This window comes from Lissotriton helveticus, chromosome 4_1, assembly GCF_964261635.1.
Source record: "Lissotriton helveticus chromosome 4_1, aLisHel1.1, whole genome shotgun sequence".
Lineage (NCBI taxonomy): Eukaryota > Metazoa > Chordata > Amphibia > Caudata > Salamandridae > Lissotriton > Lissotriton helveticus.
Window position 1 is genome coordinate 466,250,225 of NC_136063.1, and position 14,431 is coordinate 466,264,655.

At 45.1% G+C, this 14,431-nt stretch overlaps 1 protein-coding gene across 5 annotated transcripts in view; it reads left to right on the forward strand.

Annotated features, from left to right (window-relative positions):
* C4_1H8orf88 (chromosome 4_1 C8orf88 homolog) overlaps positions 1 to 14,431 on the forward strand; it is an 847,684-nt gene that overhangs the window by 296,689 nt on the left and 536,564 nt on the right. The window lies entirely within an intron of this gene.

The following is a 14,431-nucleotide window of genomic DNA, read 5'->3' on the forward strand; positions in this document are numbered from 1 at the left end:
CGTAAGTCCCTTTCGGTGTGTGACTTTTTTAACCAGGGGCGCTGTTTCAACAGATTTTCGGATGCGTGATTTATGTTGGGTGATTCTTTGACGTATTTCTTGGTTTGTTTTGCCTATATATAATAGGCCACAAGGGCATAAAATGCCGTACACGACCCATCTTGTCTTACAATTCGTAAATGCTTCATGTTTCCAATTGATGTTTTTATGGGAAAACAAAGAACCTTCTAGAGTTTGATCGCAACATACGCAAGTCCACTCAAACCAACATTAAGGGACATGATGGGTTTGCAATCCATAAGAGGACATCACAAGTGTGGTACTTGTGTGTGTTGCGATCACCACCCCCTTTTCTGAATCGTTTTGGCCACTATAGGAGTGGCAGGGTATGCTCAGACATGAGTCCCTTGCTCACTGCACCATCAGGATTCAAGCAAGCCGGGCCGAAGACGGCTGCAATGCCAGAAACCGGTCCCCGGAAGCTTGTTTCCTTTCCAGTAAAGAATTGGCTTGGTAGTTTGGTCTGCCCTGTTCCCATGATGCACTGGGCCAGGGACAGACTAATTTGCATGTAGCCAGGTTATGAACTGGGATGGTGCAGTGAGCTAAAAAACGGTGATGGATCAAGCCCTGATCTTTTGACTGGGTATGAGTGTTCTGTTTAATTCAGATGCTCTGTCCATCACCACCCCCTTTTCTGAATCATTTTAGGAGTGTAGCCCCTTACCCTGACTAGACTGAAGGGTCCCTATTTGGTCAAAGGTACCTACCTCTGCCAATTAGAGACCCCCAAAGCTAACAAGGGCACCTTAATAAACCTCTGAATATTTAAATTTTGTCACATTGATAAAAATAATTTACTACAGTTCTAAAATTAAATATGAGTTGACTCATTATTTGACCAGGGAGAAAATAAGTATATTTAAAAGAGCTATCTGATCCCAACAAGTTAAATCCAATGTTTGTGTGTTTTCCAAATACAATTTATCAACTCCTATTAATGCATTTAAAGGAATCTTTGAATTAGATACTCTCTATGGTAACAATGATAATTTATCATCATTATGAAAGGGCTCTTTATTAAAAATATTTTTATAGCTTCTTTCTCATTTTGAAATTTTAGATTAGAAAATGAAGGTAATGAGGAAACCTTGTTTCTGCTAAATAGCACCAATATGGAAATACTGCCTCGTTAGAGACGCCTTGCTTGCATCAGGCATCTCTAACGAATTGCTTGTAATTCACTGGTAGCTCTCCAGCTACCTTTAAGTAGCTTTCCTCTGTGCTGCACAGCCTACTAAATTGGAAGATTCTCTTGCTTGGATTACTATATGTACTTCAAAATTAAGAAGCATGGATGTAAGAGGAAAATTGTGGATTTTCGGAACTGTAGTAGATAATTGCAGAAAAATGGCTGACTTTCTAAAATATAGTTTCACTGCATTGACCATAAAAGTATTGTCGTACTAATTACAACCCTAATAATAATCGTAGTTTGGGATGATTTTCGTTGAACCTATTTAGCTCTTCTTAAAGAAAGGCTTGAAGTCACCCGGCCTATATTATGGCACTTAACTCAACATGAGAGGTTTTTTCCAAGACTTGCATTCAGCATGCATCCAAGGAGCTCAGGATCTAAAATGAGTAACCAGGTGTGGTATAAGACCTGAGGAGGAATTTTACTTTTGAAGGCTTTCAAATCGGGGTTCTTTAATAAAAAATGTAGGCACTTATTGCTATACTGGATAACATTTTTTTCCTTGATTAATATGAGTTACCTATCAAAGAGATAAATGAAAGGACAGGCCCAGATATCTATATGTGTCTACCTCCTGGACTTTTGTTAGACCTAGGTACCAAGAGAAATGCCTTTTTATTTATCCAAATTTACATTTAAGGATGTTTTCCCGCAGTAGCTGTCTAAGGCCATTATTTGTCTGTGCAGGACTATTGGTGTGCTATGTAAAATAATCTGTGTATGTTGCATACTGGAAATAGTTAACTGGTTGAACAACAACTGCATCGAGTTAAACTGGTGTGCTTCTCTCCTTTTTGACCAGGCCAGGTCGCTCCCCATCTGCCGCACAGATCCACCTGTGGGCCAGTGCCTCCCTCGCTGCCGCATTGCTGTGAGTTCGATCCTGCTGTGCCCCGCTTGTGACTGTCTGTTGTGCCCAATTAGTTTAATATCCCTGTATTTTGTGAATTGCTGTACTGTCTTGCCTTCGTTTTGCCCTTGCTGTACTGTTTTGCACTTGCGTCCGCTCGCCCATCTCGTTCCCCCCACCCTCCTTTTCTCCTCTGTTTCCCTTTGGCCCATTACCCGCCCCTGCTCCCCTGCGGCCCCACCGCATTGCTGTACATCCGCCGCCCCCCACCCACCTCCCAGCTGCTCCTCCCTCCCTCACCGCCTTAAATGGCGGCCGCTGTGCGGTAGTAAGAGCGACCTCTGACCCTGCTTGCTGGCCAGGTCGCTCCCCACTTGCCGCACAGCTCCCCCTGTGGGCCAGTGCCTCCCTCGCTGCTGCTACCGCATTGCCGTGAGTTCGATCCTGCTGTGCCCCGCTTCTGACTGTCTGTTGTGCCCAATTAGTTTAATATCTCCATTTTGTGCCTGTATTTTGTGAATTGCTGTACTGTCTTGCCTTCGTTTTGCCCTTGCTGTACTGTTTTGCACTTGCGTCCGCTCGCCCAGCTCGTTCCCCCTCCACCCTTTTCTCCTCTGTTTCCCTTTGGCCCGCTCCCTGCCCCTGCTCCCCTGCAGCCCCGCCCCTTGCCGTCCATCCGCCGCCCCACTCCCACCTCCCAGCTGCTCCTCCCTCACCGGAGGCAAGCCCGTATGCGCCTGTCCGCGCCTGGAGCGCCCAGCGCCAGAACCCCTGGACCCCGCGAACGCCATGCCAGACTCAGCTACGATGCTAGCACTCAACGCCAGCCGAAACCACAGCTGCTTCCAGACTGCCCCAAAATGCACCCACGGACCCTTCTCCTGCCGCACCTGCAGCTTCACCTGCGACAGAGCCACCAAACCCCCAAAGACCGGGCCCAACCAACTAAGCTGCATACTCCTGAACAACCGCTCCGCACGCAAACACGCCGTCGAGCTCTGGGACCTGCTCAACCCCTCCGCCCCTGACGTTGCCTTCCTGACCGAGACCTGGTGGAACGACTCCTTGGCGCCCGACATCGCCATAGCCATCCCGAACGGCTACAAGATCACATGCAGGACCGCACCAACGGACGCGGAGGAGGAATAGCCATTGTCCACTAGTCAATCCTCAAGGTCTCCACCCACTCAGACGACACCCTCAACACCACCGAACACCTGCAGTTCCGGATTCACACCCACCCAAACACCACCCTCAGAGGAACACTTGTCTACAGACATCCCGGGCACAATTCAGCGAATCCATCGCCGACCTCGCCAGCACCCACGGAGTCGCCTCCATGAACTACATCATCCTCGGGGACCTGAACTGCCACCTCGAGAACAACAATGACGCCAACTCTGCCACCCTGATCGCCAACCTCGGCCACAGACAACTCGTCACCGCACCTACCCACACCGCGGGCCACACGCTTGACCCCATCTTCTCCACAAACACCACGTCTCCTTCGACCACACCACCAAACTCCACTGGACCAACCACCGCTGCATCCATTTCACCTTCAAGAAACCCACCACACACTACCGAACCCAACAGTTGCCCCGCCGATGCTGGAGCAAAGTCACAGAGGACCAGCTGAACACCCCCCTCGCCCAGAACCCACCAACTGACCCCACCGACCCAGACGCCACCCCCCGCAACCTCAGACAATGGATCGACGACTGCGCCAACATCCTCACCCCTCTCAAGAAACTCCCCCCCCCCCCCCCCCCCCCAACAGCCGCACCAGCAAGAAAGCCACCTGGCTCACCGAAGAACTCCGGACCTCCAAACGAGCATGCCGGAAACTGGAGAAGAAATGGCTACATGAATGAACACCGGACAGCCACACAGCCCTCAAGGACGCCACCCACAGACATCACCACCTCATCAGATTAGCCAAGAGATCTTCCTTCACAGCCCGCCTGGACAACAACGCACACAACAACAAAGAGCTCTTCAGCTTCGTTAAGGAACTCTCCAACCCCAACGCCAATGACACCCCCCCTCACAAGAACTGTGCGACTCGCTAGCCACCTTCCTCCACCGCAAGATCGCTAACATCCACAACAGCTTCAACACCTCGACCACCCCAACAAAGCCAGTCCTCACCCACCCGACGAACACCACCCGCATCAACGGCCTGACCTCCTAGACGAGACACGCAAGATCATGAACTCCATCCACTCAGGATCACCATCAGACTCCTGCCCACACCACTTATTCAACAAAGTAGACTCAGCCATTGCACCCCAACTACAGAAGGTCATCGACATCTCCTTCGAGACAGCTACTTTCCCTGAAAGCTGGAAGCACGCCAAAATCAACGCCATTCCCAAGAAGCCCAAGGCGGACCCCAAGGCGCTCAAGAACTTCCGGCCCATTTCCCTGCTCCCATTCCCAGCGAAGGTCGAGAAAATCGTCAACATGCAACTGTCCCGCCACCTCGAGGACAACATCTTAGACCCATCCCAGTCCGGATTCAGAAGAAAGCACAGCACCGATACAGCACTCATAACCGCCACAGACGACATCAGGCGCGAACTAGACAACGGCGAAACATCAACCCTCATCCTCCTGGACCTGTCAACCGCCTTCGACACGGTCTGCCATCGCACACGAAAAACACGCCTCAAGAAGCCGGAATCCAAGAAAAAGCCCTAGACTGGACCACGTCCTTCCTCACCGGCAGAACCCAGGGCGTCCGACTCCCACCCTTCCGATCCGAAGCCACCGACATCATATGCCGCGTACCCCATGGCTCATCACCCACGCACACAAAGCACTCCACAACACCAGACCAGCCTACCTTAACAGCAGACTCAGCTTCTACACCCCCACCCACCTGCTCCGCTCCACCAGCCTCGCCCTCGCCGCTGACCCCCGCATCCAACGAATGACCTCAGGCGGCAGATCCTTCTCCTTCCTCGCCGCCAAGACCTGGAACACCCTTCTTACCCATCTACGACAGTCCCAAGACCTACTCACCTTCAGAAGACTCCTCAAGACCTGGCTCTTCCAGCAGTCACCCCCCCAAGCGCCTTGAGACCCTCACGGGTAAGTAGTGCGCTTTACAAGTACTGATTGATTGATTGACTGTAGTCTCATTCTGCTGCCCTAGCTGGTGGGCACAAGCACTTAGCACTTTGCCGATGCTTAGAAGAAAGGAATCTGGGGATTGTATTTGACGATAAACTGTCCTTTGATGGTCAAATCAATGCCATGACTTCAGCATCCTTTTACACCCTCAAGGTCATCAGCTAAGTGCTTTCTTCTATCCCCCACGACTTACAGAAGACTGTTGCTACCACCCTTGTTCTAGCAAAAATAGATTATTGCAATGCTATTTACTTGAGCATGCAACAAAGACTCCTCAATAAATTCCACATATTGTAGAACGCAGCAGTTTGTCTGCTATCCCTAGGTACTAGTCAGCCGCACAGTCATTACTTAAACTGCACTGGTTACCAATCAGGAAACGTATTGAGTTCAGTGTACTCTGTATTACTTTTATAGCTCTTAACTACGCTGACCCAGAGTACCTACAGCCTATTTTAACTTGGTACTCCCCTTCAAGGATGCTGCGCTCCTTAAGCAACTAAGAATGTTGCTTCTCCTAAGTTCAGTTTCCATTATAACCTTCATTAAGTAGCAGGGCCAAGACGCCTTCGGGCAATTCAGCGCTTTATAAAAATATATTTCATTTCATTCATACAAAAGAAAGAACATGAACCCCATCCATCTTTGGTGAAAATGATCCAGATCTTCATAAAATAGAAAGAATGTTATATAAATACAGGGCAAACCGAGTTGGCGCCAGACCACACCCCTGCCTAAAGCCATTGTTCAGTGGTATCTTGCAAGTTAATGTGCCATTTGACTCAATTTCTACTTGGGCCCAAGTTTAATTAGGGAGCATTCTAGTAAGTGATAGCATATTAATACATTTTTAATTCCTCAGGCTTGACCCATAATGTTTCTCTGTATACAAAGTCAAATGCTCGCAAAAATCAATAAAGCGGTTCAATACATTGTCTGTGTGCTTGATAAATTTACTCACTAGAGCCCACAAGGCCCTACCCTAATCTAAAATTGTGTCCCTCTGATTTCACCTTGTTCACTGGGATTATTTTCTTTTATGCACTCATCTAAGACAATCTTAACATACACCTTTGCTTAGTCAATAGTTAATCTAATTGACCTGTAGTATTAGGGAGGGAGGGTCTTCTGTCTTTTAAAACTGGTTTGATCACAACCCCGTCCATGAAACTGAAAAGTTACCAGTTTTTGTAATCCATTTGAAAAAAATATATTATTGAGATAAGCCACCAGAACAAATTGAGTTTTATATATTATGACAGCTGGGCCAGCTGCTCTAGTAAGATTTAATTTTCACATTATATTGTATTCTCTTGATAGAACAAAGCTTAACCAGAGAATTGTTTGAATTATTATGCGACGGTTGCAAATACGGTAGAGCATTCATAGAGGTCACCCAGATAGCTTACCCAATCCGCCTCAGAATTTGCATTTAACAAAGATTTGCTGTTAGAACCTTTTCTGGTGAGGCTTTAAGATTTCTTTGAGTCCTAGGAGGCTAGGACCTCAGCGACCTGTTTAAAGATAAGGATTTTTCTCTCCAAGCGCTGTTTGCAATAATTATTTTTAAAGGATATTCCTGATTTTCTTAACCATTTCCTTTTTTTATCTTTTGGATTCTTTTCTTTCTCAATTTATTCTTTTCTAGTTTGCATTTGGGAAGCTTTTGATTTTGGTTTTGGTTGGACGTTTGTCCTATTGGGAGCCAAGAACTACACCTCCCTGCTGCTGAGGGCCCTGAAGATGAAGAGGGAGGAGGAGTTAGGCACTACATAGTGTGCTCTGCTCTCCCCTACGGCCGGATGCTTTTGATGTTTGCTACATTTTTGCCCAGGATAGAGCCACTACACCTCCCAGGCTACCCTGCAGCCTGTGGTCCTTGAAGGTGGTGAGGAGAAGGAGCTAGGTTCTACATAGTGTGCTCTGCTCTTCCTCGGTGCAGGACGCACCTGATTGAAACCTATCCAACAGCTGCCCTGCAAGCGCCTGGTAGCAGCTGGGCTGGTCCAACCCCATTTTGTCTTCCCTCTCTCACTCGGCACTCTTGTTCAGTGTGGAACAGCTCCCCTCATATAACCATTGACTGTTTTCTTGAGCGTGGTGTTGGTTTAATTGCCAAAGAAATTGAAATGGCAGAGATGCCTGCCGGTGGAGAGCCTCCCAAATGTATTTATTTCATATTTATTTTAGCACCTTCAACTTAGCATCTCCATCCTAAAGCATGCCCTTATGTTATAATTCTCACCATTTTTGTTTTGCCCTCTAATACTATAGAGGTCACTCTGCAACTTAAAAATAAGACGATGCATCAGTAGTCCACTAAAATCAATGAAAACGTTGCTGTCTATGATAGCGTTCTTCTTGTGAGGCGAATTCCCGAGGTACTCCTCTCCTAAAAGCTGTCAAGGGGATTATATGATTATTAATGTTAAACATCCTACTGACACAATAGATATTCCTCTTGCTAACCCTTTTTTCTGCATGACAATATGGATTATTTTTCCTCACTTGTTGGTTCACGTGGAGCATTATTGGATGCCCTTATAATAGATTGCAATTTTGTTAATGTCTACATAGTGTTTAATTCTAATCACGTGAGTATTCCAATCTTTACAAGTAGAGGTTGCTCTTCTCCTATAGACTACGTTTTTGTGTTTAGGCAGTTTGTTACTGTTTATTCTGATTATCTGTGCACAGGAGCTCCTATACCAACCAGTATCCCCTCATTGTCTTCATTTGTTTACCCGGGCCTGAGGTTTGTGGTCCCACCTCTTCAATCCGTAATGAGTCCTTTAAAGTTGGTGGGCTTTGAATCAATTGGTGTTTTGTCAATCCTGTTTTCTTTTTTAACACATTTTTTGTGAGGTTTATTTTTCATCTTGTTTCAGACACCGTTCTATTGCAGGTTCTTTTAAGTCCCTTTGCGCTGTTATTTCAAAGTTGCTAAACAACAGATGTTCCCTTTTTTTGCGGTATCTATGTAGAATGTTAAGGGATTTGTATTGTCCAAATTTAAAGCAAAGGGACGAAGGTTGAAATATACAGTAAGATTGAAGATTCATTAATTAGATTTTTTTTTGTTTTTTCACCTCCTTTCAGGAGTCAACACTTTCTTGGATAGTTTTAGTTGGTACCTTCTTAACTTTAATCTGCTTATTCGGGAAAAATATTTAGACTTCTCCTGAGTAGCTACACATGTTGACTTCTTTGAAGATACTGTATTCAATGGAGCAAATGCAATGAGCATGGAGTTCCCCCTATTCAGAATATGGCCAGTTGCCCGTGGCGTTTCCCTCTTTAGGAAATGAACATTTCCATATATTGCTAATTGAAAGGACCTTTATACACTTTTTTATACAACTTGGAACGAGGAATGTAGCGACCTAAAGTATATCATGAATGTTGTGAGGTTTAAAAAATATATATATATATCGGTCTGTATGATGCAAATTTTGACTGGTTAGAATTTTGTGAATGGTGGACTAAGGGTAGAAGCTCCTCTATTTGAGAAGAGGATGACATTCTAATAATATGCTTGAATTTATACATTTCAATTCTGCTCAGATCTCAGTTAATAGGGATGAGTGAGACTTTATATTCTTGTTCCCTAAAATTGGAGCCTCTAAAATGCCATTGAGAGTATTCTGCATTAAAAGCAGAATATCCAACATGCGAGAAGCAGTGAGGTGTAGGGAAGATAAAAATCACGAGTGAGTATTCCTGTGTACAGTAACCACCGGTGCCTGAACACATTTTTTGACAAAGGCATCACATTATCGCTTGATTTCGTAGGATGAGAATTCATAGGAGCTAACTAAACATCTGCTGTAATCGAGGGGATGTAAAAACCTTTGGTGACTGACACAGAGATGGCTCTATTATAGTAGGAATTATAAACACAAGCTGTGTGGCTTGAATCAATCGCGCACTGTTCACCTGGTATTAAAACACCTGTTTCATGTAATCAAAATGAATAAAACAATTCTTCTGTTCATACACTTGTATTTTCAACCATGATTTTTAAATTCAAAACATGATTTTTCCATGATACTATACATGACATTGCAAATCAGAAAAAATAAATCTTCATTCTCAGTGATACAAATGTACATGAATCATAATACAATGAATTTCAATCAGATAAACAAAATCATTATGGTGCCCAATGCATTTCGGAACCTTGCTGTTCCTTCTTCAGGGGCTGATCTTCTGAGGAATGTGTGAGATGAGTCAAAAACTATGCATCCCTTAGTTCATGACCAAGACTCCTGTTAACTGAGATACTCTGTCGTTAATAATGCTGAGCTCCTCTGACTTGTAGATGCACCTATATCTATAAACGCACCCGACGTGAAAACCAACTTTTTCTTTTATAGTTGGAGCATAGTCCTTGAAATTCAGAGATTTAATTGGGTGTCTCAAGAAATAATAGTACGTTCTACTACTTGCAGTGGCCCTCCAGAGTAATTGGAGCTCACAATGACAGCAAATCAGAATAATCCAGAACTGCAGAAGCTCCCTTTGAATATTTAGAGTCAAGGTTACCGATTGTTATAAGTGGATTTTAGACCTGGCATCATTGGCGTGAGTCTCCCTTTCATTTTTGACGGATTGCCTCCCCTGTTTTGATATGTTTTGCTGGATTTATGCTTTGGGCACTGTAGCACTGCTAATCAGTGCCACAGTGCAAGTGCTCCCTATGTGAAATTAATGTACTGATTGGTTATTCCATGATTGGGTTATTTGATTTACCTGTCGGCCCCTAGTACAGTGCACCATGTGTGCCCAGGGCTAGTAAATCATATGCTGCTGGTGGGCTTGCAGCACTGGTTGTGCCACCCACAGAAGCAGCTTGTAAAGTGTGTCTCAGGCCTGCCATTGGAAGGCCTATGTGCAGTCTAGCACTGCCATGTCGACTTGGCCAAGTGCACCCACTTGCTAGTCCCTAAACCTTCCCTTTGCTTCATATTAGACACCCCTATGGTAGGCCCAAGGGCAGGGTGCATTGTAAGTTTAAGGTAGGACATGCTCTGATGTGTGTAGCATTTTCTAATAGTGAATTACAGCCATTTTCGTATTTCACTATTGAAGGCTACCTGTTCTCCATAGGTTAGAATGGGCAGTTAGATTATTACATTCTTATAATCCTAACTGACTCAGGGAACATGGTAGAAACTCGAATTTAGTATGCCTGAACTCAGAATAATAAAGTACACCTTTTAGTAAAGTTTATTTTAATATTCTGCGTTTGCAAAAACCACTTTTAGGAAGTAGGTATTTGCTTTCCTAACCATTTGAGCCTGCCCCTGCTGGGTTGTGTATTCCTTGTCTGGGTTTGTGACTGACGGGGCAAGGGGATTCCAGGAGACAGGTGGGGGCAGCCCGGTGGTGAATAGAGAGATCTGCATTTAGATGGGAGGGAGGAGTTGCACCTGGGACCTGAATAGGGCTGGGCCTTCCCTCTACAATTCTGGCTTCACCTCCTGTGGCTTGTCTGATGTCTCTGCCCTGCACTGTGAAAGAAGAGGAGGAATCATGTCAACAGAGTGCTCCAGAGCTGTATCTTCCCTCCCCTGTGCTGGCTCCACCTCCTGTGGGGCAGCTGATCTCTGCCCTGCACAGTGAAAGGAAGAAGAGAGTCATTTAAACAAAATGTCCAGGAACTGGTTTGAACTAGGCAGAGGCCTCTCTGCCTTCAGAGAACAAAGGATTTTGGGGTATAAATATTGGGATCCTAATCCCAAGAGTTTAGATCACTTCTGGAACAAGAAACCTTTCTGCCAAGGAGAAGAACCAAGGAAGCTGCAGGAGTTCACTGCCCCTCTGCCAGGGTGCTGTTTGCTGGGTTGGCCTGCAGTGGTTGCTTTATTGCCAAAGGAAAGGAGATGGAACTTTGTAAGGACTTTCATCTACAGAATATTCTCCAAGGGCTTGAACTGTGCTTGCCTCCTGCTGAAGCCTCAGGGACAAAAGACTTCACCTCCAGCTCCCTCCTGAATTTCCTTGCTTTGAATTCTGACTCCAGTCACTTGCGTGCTGCTGGAAGCGCGACGCATCGAGAAGAAGCGTGTCGCCGCCGCAGCTGAAATCATCGCAACGCCGGAGAAGCGAGCCTTCGTCACATCTCCCTGGAAGAGTGTGTTCATCAAAGCTGCCTGCTGTCGCATCACCGGAGAAGCTTGATGCCATCTCGAGAGTCGCCATCGCATCACCGGAGAAATGTGTCGCGGCTCCAAAGTACAGAGTTGTCGCAAGGCTGCCAGGGCGTCCTCGCATTGTCATCGCATTGCAGCATCAAGGGCGCCATCTTTTCGCATCGCATCAAGGCGCCATTTTGCGCTCCGCAGCGGGTACGCAAGCAGAGAATCACCTCCGCACCGTTAAGGCTCACGACGAGTCCCCTACTCTGCGCAAGCATTGAGGAAGGACACAACCGTTCCCCCAGGTCACGGAACCGACGCATCTCCCCTTTTGCGAGCCCTTTCTTCACTTTGCGTTACGCATCCAGGTACTTTGTTGAGAACTCTGTTGCATTTACCAACAACTTGAACTAAGAGACTTTCATCATCTTTTAAGTAATCTTAAGTGTAGTATTGTGGATTTTTGTCGTTTGTCGTCTTGTGTTTAAGTCTATAAAAAGAATACTTATTTTTATAAAACCTGTGTTGTGTCCATCTATAGTGTTTTCACTGTATTACTGTGTATATTCACAAATGCTTAACACACTGCCCCTGATATAAACCTGTCTGCCCGGGCCAAGCTACCAAGGGGGTGATCAGGGGTTATTAAGGAGTGTAATCCCCTTATCCTGAGTTAGAAGTAAGAGTCCCTATTTGGACAAAGGTGATAACCATTGCCAACTAGAGACCCCCAGATCTAACAGTGGAGAACAAGAAAAAGGTGTGGGAGTAAACCATAGGTTTAACAGATTGAAAGGATTCACCTCAGAAAGGGAAGCTGAGGTTGAATAATTACTGTTAAGAGTTGCATTTTCTTGCTCCTGAATCTGAAATTTGCACAGTCTTGTTGCCCATTGTTTTTGGGGTTAGTTTTGGGAAGAGATTAAGCAGAATGTGTTTGAAGGCATTGTACACACAGGACTAAGTCTTGTAGCTCACCAATATATAATATCAATGTTGGCAGCCCTATTGTTAGAAACCATTCTTAATAACGAGAACAAATTAATTAAGTATTTGAAACACGATGAGAGCAGGTTCTTACCTCCTCCCAGGGTTAATATATATATAGTCCAACTCAATAACAGAGTATGCCAGTTGTTATGACTTGCATTGATCTTTTAAATGTCTATTTGCATAACAGCTTTACAATGTGTTGTTTATAGTTTGTTCTGTATTGTTCAAGAACTTAGAGTGAGTTGTTGCACCCATCCAGACTGAACAGTTCACGTACGTTTCCATGTTCCCACTGTAGAGGAGCCAACCATAAGCAATTCCCTTTTCCCAGCACCCCAGGGCAGGAGAACACAGTGCCTAGGCCTAGGGTATAGAGGCTTGAGTTTTAGCGTTAGACCAGGGCAGCTAGAAAAGTGGATCTGAATGAAGCCAGAGACTTGATGGAGTGCAATTTCCTATACCTTTCTGGCTCTTGTGTAGTCATCCAAATGATTGTCCCACTGGTCCTGTGTACCATTGGTTATTAGCTGAAAGTATATTCTAGAAGCGACATCAGTACATCAATTTCAAATTACAGTGACTATGTGGCTTCACAAGAACGACAGAGGATGGTTTCCAACCCCTGAAGGTTTATCAGAAAATAAGTAAAAGGTACAAGCTTTGTTAATTAAATAAATCATCAGTCCAGTAAGCCTACAATTCAGTATTGGTAATTAACACTTTGATATATGTCAGGTAAAGAACAATGCAAATCATTATAAAATACAAAATGCAAAACAGGTGGTGTCATTCTGAAATGAACCAAGTTAAGATTCATTGTAAAGGGCCGAAATGTTAAAGAGTCTAACTCAAGAACTTACGGATATGATAGATCAAATTGCAGAGCTTAGAAAGTTCTGTAATCAACAGTCAGGGCAGGATCTCCTAACAACCGTACTAAAAACCCAGCAGCTCCCTCCAATCAAGTTCAGCTGTCTCATTGGAGCAGGTAACCCCCCCCCACCTCTTTCCCATCATTGGACAAAGGCGCACACAGCTGCACTGCCTTAAATGTAACTGTGGTCTGGGCAGCATGGTACGAAAGAATCTTTTCTCATTCCCGCACACTGTGTAAATCGCAACAGATATTCAGTTAAATGTTTCGACTCTTAATATTTGCAGAAGCAAAACAGTGAGATACTTCAAGTTATTTAAGGGCATCTTGCTCCTGTAATGAAATAAAAACATGTAAGCGCATTACGAAAAACAAACTTGTGTTATCAGGGATATTTTGATCATTTGAGGCACAGTCTATGTTAAGACAACTTTAAAAATGTGTATTTAGTTAACATTAATGAATATGCAACATTTGGATATATAAAATGGGGCCTTTTTATGCATACATAGCCATACATTTACACACAGCTCAATTAACATCTGATTAGTAAAGATTCTGCAGCATAAAATTTGCACTTGTACACACCATAAAGTGTGAAAAATCAAGTCGGGCTTCATCTCGAATACATTTTGCAAAGGCTTAATGGACTTCCAAAGGGCATCCCACTGACCTTGCTGTTCTTGTGAGGCAATAGACTGATATAGGTGCCCAAAAAAAGGAATCGCAGAACCGGCTGAAGTGGACGGACGGAGTGTGGATAAGCCAAAAAGGTGTTTTCAGGTGTTAACGGCGCCTGTTGCGTCAATGGAGAGGTGTGGCGCCGCGGCCAGGGCGACTGACGCTGGAATCTGGGGACCACGGTTCGATCCCCGGCTCCGGCGGCAGGTTAGCCCAGCACCATGTGACTCTGGGCAATAGCTCGCTTAATCTTCCCGACGGCCCCCAGCGCCTAGAGACCCTTACGGGTGATTGTGCGCTTTACAAATGTGGACTTTACTTTACTTTAATGCGTCTGTGTTCGGGCACGAGTATGGCACAATTGGAGCTCAGATCAGTTGGGCTTGCTGTCTGCCTTACCATTCCAAGCAGATTGACTACCATTACAAATTATTTCGGTTTCCCATGAATACACTCAGCTCAACTGTGTGTATGCTAGACAGAGCATATTTGTCTGT